The following is an 18,417-nucleotide window of genomic DNA, read 5'->3' as shown; positions in this document are numbered from 1 at the left end:
TTCGTCAACACAAAAACTAGACTCAAATGTCAGTGCTCACTGACATTTGAGTCTAGTTTTTGTGTTGACGAAATTGTCAGTGAACGTTTTTCGTCATGGTTTTAGTCGACAAAATCTTTGTTAGAAACAGGAACGGAACATATGCAGAACATCAGGGACATGAGCCCGCTACGACAGTAACCTATCATTTCACAAGTTTTCAAATGTATAACATTCATCAAAATCCTTTGAAAATAGCAGATCTACAAGCTCACAATGCGTTGCATCGCGACATTGTGAGCTTGTTGATGGCCGAAATGTATATAGGGCTGTAGTGGTTTTTGTAATAATAAAAACTTTTCAAATAATTATAGTGGAGTAAAAGTACAATATTTGGATCTGAGATGTAGTGGAGTAGAAGTAAAAGTACTGAAAATTGTACTTAAGTACAAGTACAAGTACAAGTAAATTTACTTATTTACCTTACACCACTGATTCACTGGTAGGTGAGTCCGTATAGTAGGATACATTAGCAGTAGAATACAACACAGACATGTGTGAGGGGGAGGAATTAATTGGCATAACGACTAAATTGGGGAGAAAATGGGTAAAAAAAAAAAAAAATCTCTGTATTTGGTACTGTGCCTTTTCTGTCAGTAGTTCCAGAGGCGTGCCAGCGAGTCGTCGATGTCGTCCACAGCGAGCGGGAAGGTGGCGCCGACCCCCCCGGACCGTCCACCGAACCAAGTGCACCCCTTATGCAAGCCTTGCTTAACCTTGTACAAGTTATGCGAGGTATGTGAGTGTATGTGTGTGTATGTGAGAGAGAGAGTGTGTGTGTTTGTATTACTGCGAGGACCAAGTATAGTAGAATTTGAAGAAATATACATTTTGAGGACCGTTTTCCTGGTCCTCACAAGACAAATGGTTGTTTTATAGTTTAACAAAACATTATTAGAGATACGTTTACTATTAGAAAAACATTCAGGTTAGGATTAGACATTTAGAGGTTTAGGTTTAGGGATTGGAATTAGAGTTAAACATGATTTATACTTAGTTGCGCGCCAGTGTCATGCACCGAAAAATAGCTGATCTATAAGCTCACAACGCGTCGCAGTGCGACGCGTTGTGGGCTTGTAGATCTGCTGTTTTTCAGCTATAGGCTTAAGGCGGTTACACACCGGCGAATATGCTAATATACGCAAAATTCGGACTCGTTCCGAATAATTAAAAGACGGTTTTTCGCTTCGCTTTTTTGCTTTTCTTTACGCTTGCATTGACTTTATAAGGTTTTAAAAAACGTATATTTCGCATGAAAAAATCGCCCCGGTGTGTAAGGACCTTTACGGTTAAAAATGGCAATATTTTGTTTTAAATGGCATTCATAACATGTCTGTGTTGATGTCCTCACAAGTATAGTAATACAAACGTGTGTGTGTGTGTGTGTGTGTGTGTGTGTGTGTGTGTGTCTTTGTGTGCGCGCGTCAGTGGTGGAAAGTAACTAAGTACATTTACTCAAGTACTGTACTTAAGTACAATTATTTGAAAACTTTAGTTACTTTGTAGATTTTGATTATTATTACAAAACCTACATTAAAGGACGACTTCACCCATTTTCAACCTATCTTCATGTAATAGATCCTCACTAATGCTCCTGATTTAAAATCCGCCATCTTTCTATATCCGGTCCGAAAAATGTGTAGCAGCATACCCTACTTTATCATCAATTTTAAAACAAATGGGACCATAATTTACCAAAACGCATATCATGGTGATTGAAAGAAGACTTTAAACTAGCGACTGGAAGAATACCGTATTCATGACAATGTTTATTAAAGGACGACTTCACCTATCTTTTCAACCTATCTTCATATAATTGGTCCTCACTAATACTCATGATAAAATCCTACTTGGTCTGTGTCTCATAGGAGGGCTGTGGACAGACCAGAAACCCGTCTACCAGTGACATCATCGTTAGGCATGATTTTCTTTCCAACAAGACTTCACATTTCTTATTTAGATTTTTATTAACACAAGAACAATGGCTTATTTTATTGCATTGCAACTTTCCAGGAATAGAAAGCCTGCAGTTTCTATTAGCTTGGATTCCCCATTGATGATGTCACTGGTAGACGGGAGTCTGAACTGTCCACAGCCCTCCTCTGAGACACAGGCCGAGTAGATTTTTTTAAAATCATTTTATCATGAGTATTAGTGAGGACCAATTATATGAAGATAGGTTGAAAATCGGTGAAGTTGTCCTTTAAGGTAAGAAAATCAAGTGTAAAGTTCGGCCAAAAATCCATCCGCTTGCTTAGAGCCTAATTGCTTCTGCAACCAGCAGGGGTGAAACAGCAAGACTACAGGCCATTCATATGAACTGCCACTTCCGATATAGCCTCAATTTACAACCTGGATGCTAGCCCCTTGATTGAGTCACACATGGATTTAAGTTCTCAGTCGCCTCATGTCTTCTGTAGAAGCATGTTGGGAAGCCAAAACATCCTATATCTAGATTTCTGGTTATTTCTTTTTAAAGATTAGAGCAGTTGAAGTGGTCAAACTAGCAACATGTTTAGAAGCATCTTCCATAAAAGGGTCTCAGATATTTCATAAAAGCAAAGGTATTGTGTAGGGTTGTCCGATATTGGCTTTTTTACCGATAACCGATATACCGATATTGTCCAACTCTTAATTACCGATACCGATATCAACCGATACCGATATATGCGGGGATTATTGTGATTAGGGTAAGCTCAAATTTCATATCACACACACCATATACAGTAAGAACTCCTGTAACTTATTTATAAAGCAAAAAAAAAATTAAAAAAAATATATATATTTTTTTTTTTCAAAAACCGATACCGATATTTTCCCGATATCAATTTTTATGCTAATATCGGCCGATAATATCGGGAGGCCGATAAAATCGGACATCCCTAGTATTGTGTAATATTGTTGCTGTCGGGCAGAAACCTCATATCTCCACATTTCAACTTTTTATGTTGTTTTTTTCTCCGTGAATTAAGGCCCTACCTCATCATACAAGAGTGTTGCACAAAAGTAGTAAAAAAGCCGATCTACAAGCTCACAAGGCACCACGTTGTGAGCTTGTAGAGCTGCTATTTTCACTATTTGTAAATGTTTTTTTTTGTTTTAATTGTGATGAAAAATGGTTTTGGACATTCAAGGTTTCTACCCGACAGCAATGTTATTATGCTTGAAATGAGTCATTTTTAGTCCTTAATGTATAGAGTACCAAAGTCCTGACGTCACTCACATTATTTGTTGTATTGGAAATCTTAGATGGCGTCATATAAGAACTGTGTTCCAAAACTAAACAAACACCCAGCGATTTTGTCAGGTATTTGACTCTGTCGCTTATGATACTGCGTTCCATTTGAGGAGAAAACCGGATAAATGAGTACTTTACGCCATCAGTTGATGCTTCATATCCATATGAGTTAAAATGCCAGTGGTTTGATTATTTTTGGAGCATGGTTCTTATATGATGCAATCTAAGATTTGCCAATGGGGTTTTTAATACAAAAAATAATGCCCTGACCCCAGGGGGATAGCGCCCTCTAGCGGCAGTGATGTCAGACTTCGGTGCTCTATTTTAACAGTGTTTCTCAACCTTTTCAGGCCATGACCCCCCCCCAAATAATCGTATTTGGGGGGGACCCACAGGTTGAGAACCACTGCTCTATTCTGTTGTGTCTCCTTTCTCATGTCCTTCCTGCTAGAGAACAAAGAGAGCAGGTCCAACTCCTCCAGTCAGCCAGGGGGCAGCAGCAGCTCAGCTGCTGTCGTCTCACAGCTGGACTTCACCAGCGACTCGGGTAACAGTTTTACCTCCACTTTAGAAACCAGAAGGATCTGTGATGAGCTTGTATATTTGCTATATCTGCTCTTGTATATCTAATAGCCAAAGTAAATATATATTCAAAGATTTGCACACATTTTCCACGATTTTTCAAAAATAGCAGATCTACAATGAGCTTGTATATCTGCTATAAGATAATGGTTAAAAAACAGTTTTCTGAAGAAAAAAACGTATGTTTCTATATCAATGGTGCTCAAACCTTTTTGTGTCAAAATTATATATATATATATATGTGGCCTGCGGACCCCCACCTCAAAATATTTTGTTCCAGTGACCCCCCCAGAAGCAAAAAAAATGTTTGCTTAAAAAAAGATTTGCGCACATTTTCAAGATAAAAAAAAAATAGCAGATCTACAAGCTCACAGCGTGTCACTACGTGCCGCGCTATGAGCTTGTATATATCTGCTATTTTTTAATAGCTAAAATCTAAAATGACACGGATGCTTTTCCGGTTTTAATGGGTTAATACATATTTGGCCGCGGACCCCCCCACTATCTGAAAATATTTTGTGCCAGGGAGGGACCCCCAGAAGGGAGGGACCCCCAGAAGGGAAAAAATCTTGATTATTGAACATTCAGTTTTTCAAGATTTTTTTTTTTTTTAAATAGCCGATTTTCAAGCTCACAACACATCACGATGCAACCAATTTTGAATAGCCGAAGTATAGAGTACAGAAGTCCTGACGTCACTCGTTCATCCCCAGGTTCGTAAAGTAATTTCTCTATGGAGAATAACATTGGGTCATCTTAGAATCGTCTCATATAAGAATTGGGGTCCAAAAATAAACAAACTGTCTCTGTGATATTGTCAGGGAGGAGGTTCTGTATCGTTTATGATAGTCAGTCACTTATATTTGAAACAGTCCGAAAATTTAACTAATTCGACGGAAGTAACATTATCGGTTTCTCACCGTCAGTTGATGCTTCATATCCATAAGAGTAAAACCGCAAGGGTCATTTGTTTATTTTTGGAACACAGTTCTTATTTGACGCGATATTAAAAACGTCAATGGGAATTCAGAATGGGGGTGGAAAACCGCGAACCAGGTAGACAAACCTAGGATGTGTAAATTACGTCAGACTTCGGTGCTCTATAACATAGGGTTAAAGTGGTTAAACTGATAGTGAGGGTGCTATATGAACACATTTAGCTGGGGACCCCCTAGCCCTTCAAGGTCCCACTTTGAGAACCTCTACCATACATTTTTTTAAATATAATCGTTGTTGTTGGGCAAAAACCTCTTTTCTCCATATTTTAACTTTTTGTGTTTTTTTTTGTAAATGAACTCCCAACTTATAGTACAGCGTCACACAAAAGTAGCAGATCTACAAGCTTGCGTCACATTTTGAGCTTGTATATCTGCTACTTTTCCTATTTTTTTATTTGAATCCTGAAAAGTAACGGACATTTTTGGACCAGTTTTGGACATATGAATGTAGAGTGAAAACAGAAAAGTCACTAGAGGGACTCTGGACAATCATATACAGGGTTTGAGTGGTTAACGGCACACTTCTTGTAACATTTTACTGACCAAAGGCATTGTGGCTTTTGTAGTTTTTACTGACCAAAGGCATTGTGGCTTTTGTAATTTTTACTGACCAAAAGGCATTGTGGCTTTTGTAGTTTTTACTGACCAAAAGGCATTGTGGCTTTTGTAGTTTTTACTGACCAAAAGGCATCGTGGCTTTTGTAGTTTTTACTGACCAAAAGGCATCGTGGCTTTTGTAGTTTTTACTGACCAAAAGGCAGTTTTTACTGTCCAAAGGCATTGTGAATGTTGTAGTTTTTACTGACCAAAGGCATCGTGGTTTTTGTAGTTTTTACTGACCAAAGGCATTGTGGCTTTTGTAGTTTATCCCATAGATGGCGAGTGGCACAATCCAGTCTGGAACAGTTGGCACACAGCGACGCAGGCAGAAGGTAGGCCGTCATCCACTGGTGACCCGTTAGATCACAACGGTTAGTTTAGCCAGCAGTGGTGGCTAAACTAACTGTTAAAAGTGAAAATAGCAGATCTACAAGCTCACAACACGATGCACAGGCTTAGTTTAGCTCAGCTTAGTTAAGAGACGTCTCCATCGGTCTGCCCTGCAAAGTGCAAGACCATCTGGTGAAACCACGGTGTCGCAATCAGAGAGCCGGCCGTCCAAGGTCAAGACCGTTATACCGCGGAACGTCCCCTTCACGGGCGCCCAGGGCCAGGGCCTGTGCCAGTTCAGAGAGAAACGACTGCTCTCAACTAAACCAAAGCACATGTGATTATTATACCAGGATTATACCAGGGTCAGTCCACCTTATGGGGATTATGCGGTCGACACGCACTGACTTTTTGCACCTTAATCCCATGTATGACGCACTGACTTTTTTTTGTCTTTTATTGTGCTTTTCTTTTTTTTGTTTCTCTAAGCACCTTAACGTCCATAAGTATATCATGCACAGTATACATTCCTGCTATGCTCAGGCACCTTCATCATATTGTTTTATTAAGGTACTAGTGTAAATATGTAGATAACTTGTTTGGTTTTTTTCTTGTTCTCTTGTTTGATCTCCCTTCCCACTTGCCCCCCCCCCCCACCCCTTCTTCCTCCCCCTCTTCTTCCTATGGAAATAACGTTGTGATGGGAACAATGCACGAAAGCGAATTTCACCCACTTTTTTCAGGTGACAATACACCTGATCCTGACATTCTGGCCCAAACTAATGCGCAGTTTGTGTGTTTTCCGACAGGGTACAGTGAGAATTCAGTGCCATCCTGGCAGAACGGCATGGGAGGGAACAGGCGCCACATGAACGTGCCACAAAACGCAGGTATTTATAAGACCCTTATTCCTATTATTCACACACACACACACACACACACACACACACACACACACACACACACACACACACACACACGTGCGCAGGGGTGACAAATTGACCCCTTAAGACCTGAGACCTCAAAATATTTGTTGTTCCAGGGACCTCCCAAGAAGCAAAGGTTTGAGTTACGAATGTTCGCAAAAATAGCAGATCTACAAGTTCATAGCGTTGCACTCGGTGCCGTGCTATGAGCTTGTATATCTGCTATTTTTGAATAGTGAAAGTATAGTGAAACTAAATATATATTCGAAGATTTGCAAAAATGTTTATTATCTATTCTTCAGCAGATCTACAAGCTCAGTGTGCCGCGCTATGAGCTTGTAGATCTGCTATTTTTGAATAGCCCAAAGTATAAAATAATGGTTAGAAAGTGGTTACACACAAATGCGTTTCCCCGTTTTAATGGGTTAGAATGAAAGGGCAACATAAAGTGTCTTAAGATGAGATATTGGGTCACCACCACCACAAGCCACCACAACGGTTTCAGTTCATTGTTACATAATGTCTCTGGAACTCTGTGGAAACACCATTCTTACCAAAAACTGGAGATTGATGGTTAGGGTTAGTTGGGGTGAGAACTGGTGACTGTGAATGTCCTCGCATATACATTATGATTTTGTGGGACATGATATGCTATTTAGTTACATAGTGCTGCTGTTCCGCTTACTACTTTTTCCCCCATTTTCTTGACTGTTTTGGCTCAGGGGGGGCGGCGCCCCCTTAGCTCTTGAGCTACTATGGGGGCTCGGGGCTGGGAGCTCCACATGCACGCGCGAGCACGCACCGTCAGCGGCGAGCCGTCTTTAACACCTGAAACAATGGCCTCAACCTGGCTGCTTTTTAAACATTACGTTCTCACTTACGTCCTCAGTTACACTGTATGAACAGCCACTCCCGTCAGGTAGTAGGTTACTTGCCTGCGAATTCTACAATGATGACGACGATCACCTTGCCACCGAAGTTGTGAAGTTGTCTGATTATATTAAGTTCTTATGTGTGGCTGAGTCTATGTAAAGGAAAATAGAATAAAAAAAACGCATTAACAATGCAACAAAATAATAAGAAATATAATTACATTAAATATAGCTGCAAGCAGCGATAATACGGGGCCAGTGAATAGAGAGAGAGAGAGACATGGAAACGGAATAGATTGAAGAGAGAGAGAGTGACATGGAAACAATAGATTGATGAGAGAGAGAGATGGAAACATAATGGTTTGATTGGACATCTCAACCTACTGCCATTAACAGGATTCGAACTCTCAACCTTCAGACTAATAGGCTGCAAGGCTACCTATAGTGCTATAGCTTTGTCCAGGCTGATATTGTCTGTTGAAGATCATAAACTCTTGCCTTCTTTCATGAACCAAGCCCCTGTTTCACTAACACTAAGATCACTCGTTCACAAGCCATTTACCAATGAAGAAATTGTACATCTCCTCAGAACCAAAACTAATGAAAGTAGCCGATCTACAAGCTCACAAACCATGAAAAGTTGTGAGATTGTAGATCAGCTATTTTCAGAATGAAGTATGTCATACGTAAAAAACGTACTCTCAAATAAGCATTTCAGGTTATCTTTACCATTTGCACATGTATTCATTGATACAGTCATGTTGTTTGCAATTCAACTTAAATTAAGTCTACATCAAGTGAGGCTTGAACTGGCGACCTTGAGATTGTGAGGCATTCATTTAAGGGAGACGCCATTGGCCCAACAGACAAGTAACTGTGAAAAAGGAGATCACACAGATGATACAGTTTCACGCAAATAGCTGAAAAATCCTGGGTTTAAGTGTTTTCAAACTGCTCAAAATTGCGGACAATCTAAGGGCGGAGCTTAATGGTCAAATCGATACGTGTGTTCCTCATGAGTCAAGGCACATGTGTAAGCAAGTTTCACGACTTTCGGCCAAACGAGGCATGACTTATGCCTGTTTAAAGTCTGCATTTTCAAAAAATTGCTATAGCGCCCCCTTTTGGCCAATTGGAGTAAGATTGGTTTCAGTGATATTTGGAATGACCCTGTACATTTCTGCAAAGTTTCAAAGAAATGTGAGTCTGCATGTATGTTTTAGGCACAGATGAATCATTTTCATAAAACTGTAATAGTTAAAATCTATCTCCTCCTGGGATTTTTGAGCAATCTGCACGAAACGTTTACCACTTGAACTTTGGACCTCTGCCTACAAAAATTTCCAACGGATTTTCCATAAGTGAAAAAATGCAGAAGTTAGGAGCCAATGACTGTTTTTCATATAATTCAAAATGGTGGGAGATCTAAAGGTCAGAGGTCAAAAGTCAGACCACGAAAGTTGTCGGGCATGAAGAGACGCATGTGTGTATCGAAGTTTCATGGCTGTAGGTCAAACAGGGCATGAGTTGTACCTGGTCAAAGTTGGCATTTTCAATTGAGTGCTATAGCGCCACCTTTGGACGAAAGATTGTGAGAATTATTTTTTGATCGTTTTTCATGACCATCACCATATGGCCGAGTTTCGTAAAAAGCGACAGCGCGGTTCAGCCAGAACTGCGAAAAGTGGCAGAAGAAGAAGAAGAAGTGACAGAATACTGCCAATAACAATACGTGTACAGAGCAGAGCTCTGTCCCCGTAATAATCACATGTTGAATACAGTATTTCAACTAGCACTGAGCTGAGTGGCTATGTGCACATGCCCGTGACGTCATAAAATAGAGCCCCCCTAGCTCAAAAATCCACAGCTCATCACTGATAATAATCGATCGCCTCAGAGGGGGTCTCAGAGAATCGGGTGGGGGGGGGCGTGCTGTCGGAATAATCCTTTCCATAGACATGGGCACCCAGCACCCTGAATGTGGCTTGTTTTCGCCAAAAAGCAACAGAAAGCAGAGAAAATGTTACTGTAAATATATACCTATAATACTACACTAAACCAGCTCCATTTTGTTGTGATCTTTGGCTGTGGTCTTCATCATCATCATCATCATCATCATCATCATCATCGTCATGATTCACAGGCTGCGGTATAGCGCCCTCTATCGTAAACCACTGAAAACACCACATGACCAGAATCTCGTCATTGGCGGTGTGAGCCTTGGAGTGAAATGACGAGAAACTCGTCATGTGGCAGTTAATGAGTTAATGCTTAATGTTTTGTGTAAAGCACTTTGAATTGCCTTGCTGAAATGTGCTATAGAAATAAACATCCGTCTGACATGGACTGTTACAGGTGCAGACGGACGTCAGCCTCTTCATTCCCGCGAGGTCACCCTGACCAGCCACTACGTGCGGCGGAGACGCCATGACACCCAGCACCCTGCCAGGGTCCACCCCTACCACCCTCACCACAGACCCAGCTACAACCACCACAACCCCTACAGCTGGTAGTCAAAACCCCTACCACCCTCACCACAACCCCTACAGCTGGTAGTCAGAACCCCTACAACCCTCACTACAACCCCTACCACCCTCACCACAACCCCTACCTCCCTCACCACAACCCCTACCACCCTCACCGTAATCCCTACAACCCTCACCACAGACCCAGCTGGTGAGAAGCTAGTCTGGCACAGTCAGCTAAAACAGTGGTTCTCAAAGTGTGGTCAGGGTACCCCCAGGGGGCCCTCGAGGGGATTCCAGTAGAGTCCAACAATTATAACCCCTACATACATACAGTGCATCGGCTATTTGAAAACAGCCGATCTACAAGCTCACAACGCGTCACGATTCTGCAATCTGCAATTTTCTACTAGTCCTTAAAATATTCCACATTTTTCATTAAAAAAAATGATAAACCTTTTAACGACACAAATCTAAACCCTGGCACAAAATATTTTCTGATGGGGGGTCGGCAGCCAAATGCATATTAATTTGGGGGGCCCTGAGATGAAAAAGTGAAAAAAATAATAAAGAGTATCTCAGAACTAATGCAAAGGCATCAGGGTGGTCTTTCATATTGGCTCAGTGGTTCTCAAACCTTTTCATGTCAAGGCCCCCCAAATTGACATGTTTTTGGCCATGGACCCCCATCTGAAAATACAATTACAAGGGACCCCAGAAGAGAAGATTTGTGTTTTTCCCCCACAATCTTTCAATATTTTCTAGATGTAATGGTTTTTTTTCTCAAAAATGTGTAAAATATTAATAAAGTGGTTAAAATGATTGTGATGTATTAACAAATACCAACACATTTTGCTAGGGACCCCCTGGAACCCCATCCCCCCAAGGACCCCACTTTGACAACCATTGCTCTGACTAAGCCAGACTAGTGATCCACGATGTCGTTCAGAAGCAGCGACTCTGTGGATATCTGTAAAAAGTTCCCAACATTCAAAACGGCGCTTAACCAATCGCTGCCCGGCGAAAAAGTTTGATTTGGTGACACGTCCACATCCACAGATATGGATGAATATCGTCTTAATGTTATTGCAGCAGTATAGTTCTAATATCCAGTGGAATAAATAACTGGTGACACGCACTTTTTTTGCCGTTCCCAGCTTGAATTTGAATGACAATATTGAGCATTCAGCTGTATTTGTAAGTTACACTGTATTGATCACATATGATCAGTTATGCTGTTTGATCAGTTTGATCAGTTATATCGTTTGATTTGAGAATGTTTTGTTTTAGTTTTTCATAATGTTGGTTGATAAACGAAATAAAAGTGGAATTGCGTGATATTATTCCATGCTCCTATGTCTAGTTCATTGGCTCTCAAAGTGGGGTCCAGGGACCCCCAGGGGTACTTGAGGGAGTTCCAGGGGGTCCCCAGCTAAACGATGGATAGGAACCAAATGGACCCTTATGGGTGTGTAACTCTGAGAGTGTACAAATGGAACCAAATGTTGGTTCCATTTGTACACTCTCAGAGTTAAATTAACATTGATTTTACATTATAAATTGGGGTCCCAGAGATAGAAATGTAATTAAATGGGGGTCCGTAGCCTAATGCATGTCAAACTGGGGGTGCTTGAAATTAAAATGGTTGAGAATCACTGCTAGAGCCGTAAAAAATCTTCTCTTATGAGGGTCCCTGAGGTATATCTTTTCAAATGGGGGTCCGTGGGCTAAAAAGTGTCAATTTGGGGGTCCTTGACATGAAAAAGTTTGAGAACCACTGCTCTAGTTCACCGGCCTCGAATGTACCATCAATGCATTGAATGGGAGATTATCACGTTTTATCAGACCATTGAATGGGCGAGTAGGCGACGAGTAGGCGATATACTGAACTACCCGCGATTTATCAGCAATTCGGGTATAACATCCTACGTTTCTGGAGGGCTATAAAATGCTCACTGTTAACCCATTAAAACCGGAAACGCATCTGTGTAACCAGTTGAACCATTATTTTATACTTTGGTAAATAGCAGATCTACAAGCTCATGCTACGAACTTGTAGATCTGCTATTTGTTTTGGTAAATCTTAGAATATATCTATTTAAATATATATATAATACAGTATATACATTTATATTTGTTTGGCTGCGGACCCCCATCTCAACATATTTTGTTCCAGGGACCCCCAGAAGCAAATATTGGAGTTAAAATGTTCCTTCTAAAAAAATATATGTATTTTCAAAGATTTGCACAAACTTATCACAATTTTCAAAAATAGCAGATCTACAAGCACATAGCGCGGCACTCGTTGCCATGCTATGAGCTTGTATATCTGCTATTTTTTAATAGCCAAAGAAATCTTAAAATGACACAGATGCTTTCAGATGGACCTGTATAGTGGGGCGGCATAGCTCTACATATTCGTAGAATTGTTACATTTTGCGATAAAAGTGCCAAATTTGGCAGATATGTTGATTGATATATTGGGAACAAATCTGGATATTGGGACATCAAAGATGTTCACCATGGTGGGCGTGGCAGCCCTTTTTCAAAATGGCCACCAGCGGTTGATCAAATCTTCCTTTGTCCTAGTAGGCTGAAATGTTGCTTCATTATGCAGGTGTGTTCATGCTAATTAGCTTAAAGGGGGCGTTGCAATGAGAGTGGCCTAGATAACAGCAATACTTTTGGGAGACTTGTTCAATTGGTGATACAAGCGGGAAATTGGGTACAAATCATCTTTAGAACTTACGCTTCGATTAAGGAAACTCATAAATCAAAGATGGCAGACATTTTTTTCAAGATGGCTGCCAAAATTACACCGTTTTTGCATTATCTAATCACCAAATAGGACTCCCATAGTATGTTTTTGAACATTTTCAAACAGGAGTTACCATTTACGATGACGGTGCCTGATCCTGGGCACCGTCAACTCAGCGTATGAGTAGCATGGCTTGAGTCCTGTTAGTGCAGCAGATTAAGGACATAATCGTTCCCTTTGTGATACAAGCATGACATTTGGCACAAATGCTCTCTAAAGGCCACTCTGGTGGGAAAGGCGCTGGCCACTCAAAAATCCAAGCGACCATTTTTTCAAGATGGCCCCCACCTTAGCGGAGCAGATAGTGATATAATCTTTCAGGTTGTGCTCCTTTGCGGAGCATGAAATTTGGCACAAATACTCTGTAAGGTCTACTCGTGTGAAAAAGGGTGCAGGCCACAAAAAAATTCAACATGTCCGCATTTTTCAAGATGGCTTCCAGGATTTGTACCAACTTTTTACTTTACCGTTACACACATGAATATCACCTTTGCAGCAGGTGCTTTTTCCACAGCAGTTGTTTACATGTGAAGCACCTCTGTGGCTTGCTGAATTGCTAATGTATTCATTCATTAATGATTTGACCTACAGTAAGTGGGACAAATCGAACATCATGCAGGTTCCACCCTCAGTTCATGTAGTCCGTAAGCTATAGGACCCATTTAGGGGAATAATTCTCATAGTGATTTTTGGGAAGTTATACACCACCTAGTGCTTGAAAATATGTGATAATATTGCTGCGGTGGTTTTGATTGAATACTTTATTAGCAGTTTGCAAAACAAAAGCACAGGAAAGTACAGTTCAATACAAGGTCTGCTAAGAGGATTTTATAACCCAAGAAAGCATATGGCTTGTTTCCATTGGGGTCCTTTTTACTCAATTCAACGAAACATTTAATGACAGACAAATATACACTGCTATGCAAAACATCATAGAAACAATTTGGAAAACAAAAATATGTATATTAAACAGTTCCAGGTTGGGGGGGGGGGGGCTTTGACTTTTAAGGGGACAGTTAATTTTTTGTAGCTTTCTGAGTGTTATCAATCCATTCATAATCTCTCAAGAACAGATTCTGCACTGCGTTGGAATCTGTCCTGAAGGTTCGTCAGAACGTGTACACACTGTGTGGGAGTGGGCGTGCCTTCAGATCAGGAAGCAGGCCGCGCTTTACCCAATCAAATGTAGTGGGCGGGATTCACGTGTCCGTCGATCCTTCCGTACTGGAAACTAACCGAAACTAATTTAACAATAGCGTCCGCGGAGCAGACAAAACCACGGAAAGATATTCACATTTTAACTTGCTCTTTCATCATAGAAACAAGTGGGCTTATAACCAAAACGATCCATGTTCTCTGGGAGAAGTGGTGTTAGTGTTCCGTGTAGAAATATTGTTAGTGGGAATGAAAACGTAGTCGCACCACCCGGAAGTGGAGCGGTGAAGGCAGACTTAAACCCCGGTTTCCTTGCGCACTGGTGCTACGTCGGCATTGTCCCAGAGTATAACTGAGGAGGAACGAACAGCAGAGGTCGCTGTTTTTCCTTTTCAGTTGTCTCTGGGTTCCGAGATTGATCCATTCATAACCCCATGCTAAAACACACATTTCAAATTTAGCCTATATCTGTACATAGAACCGAAGCATTCTACTTCAAACTGATGATTCTCTCTTATCATTGACCCTCTCTTTTTGAATCACGGTGTTGTGTTATGTTATGTTCTCTATGCCTGGCTGTGACAACATAGTGACCGTACATTACACAAGATGTACTTCTGTTTTCAAGGTGTCCCACAAAGGTTTCCTCAGTAAATAACCTAAAGATGTAATACCATGATTACATACTTAGATCCTAAAGAAATTATTACATTCAATAAACTAAATATAGCCTAATGTAAGTAATGAATTATATAAATGCCTTCTAAATCCTAACTGTTCTCTTAAAAACATATGTTGCTATATATAGCCAGTGGTGGAAAGTAACTAAGTACATTTACTTAAGTACTGTACTTACTTTACCGGAGTATTTCCAATTTTCAGTACTTTTACTTTTACTCCACTACATCTCAGAGGCAAATATTGTACTTTTACTCCACTGCAATTATTTGAAAACTTTAGTTGCTAGTTACTTTGCAGATATACATTATTATATTATAAAACATACATTAACCACTTTAACTCTATTTTATACATAGGCTATTTGAAAATAGCCGATCTACAAGCTCGCAACGCGTTGTGAGCTTGTAGATCTGCTATTTTCAAACATTTTAGTACTTTTGGTACTTCAAAGGACAACTTTTTACAACAAGGGTTATTTTATTAGTTTGTTATGATAATAATTAAAAGATTTTGGCCTATACAGTTCAAGAGTTATAGGCCAAAATGTGAATCTGCGTTTTACAGCGCCACCATGAGGCTGATTTGAAAAATAGTAGGGTAGGCATTTCTTCCTTGGCCTAGTGGGGATGTGCGTACAAAGTTTCACGGAAATCGGAGGCTACGTTCATGACTATTTACCAATGGACAGAATACCCCCGCCCCCAGTTAAAAATCACTAAAACAATAGAAAGCAATACATGATTTTTTTTAACACTCATCTTTTAATTATTATCATTACAAACTAATAAAAAAAAAAAGTTGTCCTTTAAGTATATTTTAATGCCAGTACTTTTTTACTTTTACTCAAGTAACATTTTGAGCACATGCCTTTTACTTGTAACAGAGTATTTTTATATTGTGGTTTTGCCACTTTTACATAAGTAAAATATCTGAGTACTTCTTTCACCACTGGCGTGTTGCGTGTAGCATGTTGCACGTGGTCGGTTATTGTTACAACACGGGAAAAAAAGGAAATGGAAACAAGAATTAAGCTACTGAAATGTGTTGTCATCAGTGTTGTAAGTTAAAAACAATAGCATTTTTTTAAAGTGAGGGGCTGAACAAAAAAACAATAAAAGCGGAAGAGAGGCACAGAGATAAAAGAGGGACCGCTCTTCTCTTTTGTTCAGTGTGTCGTTAAGAGGTTGTTAAGAGAAGAATTAGTCGTAAAGGTAGACATGGCTGATGATCCCTATGACAACCTTGACCTCCAGCAGATAGACAATGACACCTATGCAACTATTGAGCCCAAGAAGGAGGAAGATCTACAGAAGATACTGCAGTCTGGTAAGAGATGTTACTAAAATGACATAAATCATTAAATACATTTTACATTTTCAACCCATTAAGACCGGGAAGGCATCTGTGTCATTTTTAGATATCTTGGCATTCAAAAAATAGCGTGTAGATCTGCTATTTTAGAAAAATCATGACATCTTTGAAAATATATATAATATATATCATATAATATCATTTTTTAAGCAAACTTTTATAAAATATTTAGTTCCAGAGACCTCCAGAAGCAAAGATTTGAGTTACAAATGTTCCCTTTAAAATAATTTATATATATATTCAAAGATTTGCACAAATATTCACGATGTTTCAAAAACAGAAGACAGTGCCGCGCTATGAGCTTGTATATCTGATATTTTTGAATAGCCAAAGTATAAAATAATGGTTATAGCTCAAATCTAAAATGACAAAGTATGTGTTCCAGGATTGAATGGGTTAAACATGTGGTTCAAATATTTTAACTGTTCTCACTCTTTGGCTTTTCACTGTGTGTGTGTGTGTGTGTGTGTGTGTGTGTGTGTGTGTGTGTGTGTGTGTGTGTGTGTGTGTGTGTGTGTGTGTGTGTGTGTGTGTGTGTGTGTGTGTGTGTGTGTGTGTGTGTGTGTGTGTGTGTGTGTGTGTGTGTGTGTGTGTGTCCTCCAGACAGAAGACGGAACAAGCGGGTTGGAGTCGGTGTTGGATTGCTTTGTATTGTTCTAGCTCTCCTCAGCGTTGCTGTACCACTAAAACTCTGTAAGTCAAGTTTCATGACAATTTTACATTTATTGGAACAATGTTTTATTAAAAAAATGTATTTGTTGTAGCAATTCAAAAAGTTGCAGCAATATAAGCTGTAGTAGAATTGGTAGATGGACATTGTAATGTCCATCTACTGTACCAAGTTATATTTGGATATGGATATTGTAATTAAAATAGTGTAGGTGTTTTAAATAGTGGATCTGTCATTCTACAGATCAGTCCAACATGGTAGAGAGACAACAACTACTGAGCAGTTTTGACCAGTTAGAGGCCAGACATAGAAACCTGACTGAACAGAAAGACCAGTTACTGAGCAGTTTGGACCAGTTAGAGGCCAGGTATGACCTCCTGACTGAAGAGCGAGACCAATTACAAATCAAGAACAACAACCTGACTGAAGAGAGAGATGACATGAAGAGGAGGCTCTGTGGTCAGTGAGACATCACTGTTTTTATTCATTGTTAAATCATTTTGTTCACTAATTGTCACTAAGTTGATCAAATCAAAGAACAGTGGTTTTGTTGTTAGAATCACTTGGATGGCAGACATTTGACAGAGGTTGTTATTACATCTCTAATGAGAAGAAAAACTGGACGGAGAGCAGACAGTGGTGTAGAGACAGACAATCTGACCTGATTGTCATAAACAGCAAAGCAGATCAGGTATGAATAACTGAATTTGCAACATTGTTTTCTCAATCAACAGCAAACAAACCAACATACAGTATAAGTGTATACAGGGTATCTGTACTTTTCTAAAGTTACAATTTAATGACTTTTAAGAATCATTGTGAAAATAGCCAATCTACAAGCGAGGCATTGTGAGCTTGTTGTAGATCGGCTATTTCCACAATATGTATCTGTGGAACCGAGTCTTGTTTTGGGGGGGTCCCCAGTTGAACTATGATTATTTTGATTATTTGTTTGTACATCAGTAACCATCATCTTTTTCCGTCCAGGACCTTGTCGTCAGATTAAACAAGAGAGTGTGGCTGGGTTTGACCGTCAGAGACGAAGAAGGAATCTGGATGTGGGTGGATGGGACACCACTAACCACACCAACGTAAGACTGATCATCTTTATTTTACCTTCTTTCTAATAAATAGTATCAAATGTTTTTATAAAATACAAACCTACTGCACTACACTGTCACTAAGACATCATGTCTGTTGTCTACTTCAGTATCCAGCTTAATTGGCATCTAATAGGGTATATTATTTTAGGTCATGATAAAAAAAAAACTAAAAAAACATTTGGAGTGAAAAAACATCCTTGTAAGATGTTGTAATTAATTAAATGTTCCTACTTCTCCAGATACTGGGCCCCAGGTCAGCCTAGTAACAGTGGAGGGGAAGACTGTGCTGAGTTTTTAGCTCGTGATGGGAGATGGAACGACGCACAGTGTTCTTATACTAAATACTGGATCTGTGAAAGAGAAGTGTGCTGAGGTGTGTGCTGTTCTCAATGTAACAGTTAGCTGGTGTGTTGGTACAGCTACATGATGGCTGTGTTTACATGTGGTAGTTTGATCTAACAGCCACCTCGTCTCTGTCGGGGGGAAACCTCATATGTCCAACACTGTTACTTTTCAGGATTAAAATTCAAAATGAGCAAAAGTAGCAGATCTACAAGCTCGAAACGCGG

The 18,417-nt window shown here is 39.9% G+C and overlaps 1 protein-coding gene and 1 long non-coding RNA gene across 2 annotated transcripts in view; one reads left to right on the top strand and one right to left on the bottom strand.

Annotated features, from left to right (window-relative positions):
- LOC311034844 (vitelline membrane outer layer protein 1 homolog) overlaps positions 1-18,417 on the bottom strand; it is a 286,803-nt gene that overhangs the window by 148,557 nt on the left and 119,829 nt on the right. The gene's annotated exons all lie outside the window — the stretch shown is intronic.
- Positions 17,329-18,219, top strand: LOC311034891. Its single transcript, XR_014599643.1, has 3 exons — positions 17,329-17,436; positions 17,733-17,836; positions 18,088-18,219. It is a non-coding gene; the product is annotated as an uncharacterized lncRNA (long non-coding RNA).

This window comes from Gymnoscopelus microlampas (genome assembly GCF_963454915.1).
Source record: "Gymnoscopelus microlampas genome assembly, chromosome: 19".
NCBI classification, from domain to species: domain Eukaryota; kingdom Metazoa; phylum Chordata; class Actinopteri; order Myctophiformes; family Myctophidae; genus Gymnoscopelus; species Gymnoscopelus microlampas.
This window is presented reverse-complemented; position numbering and strand designations above follow the sequence as displayed.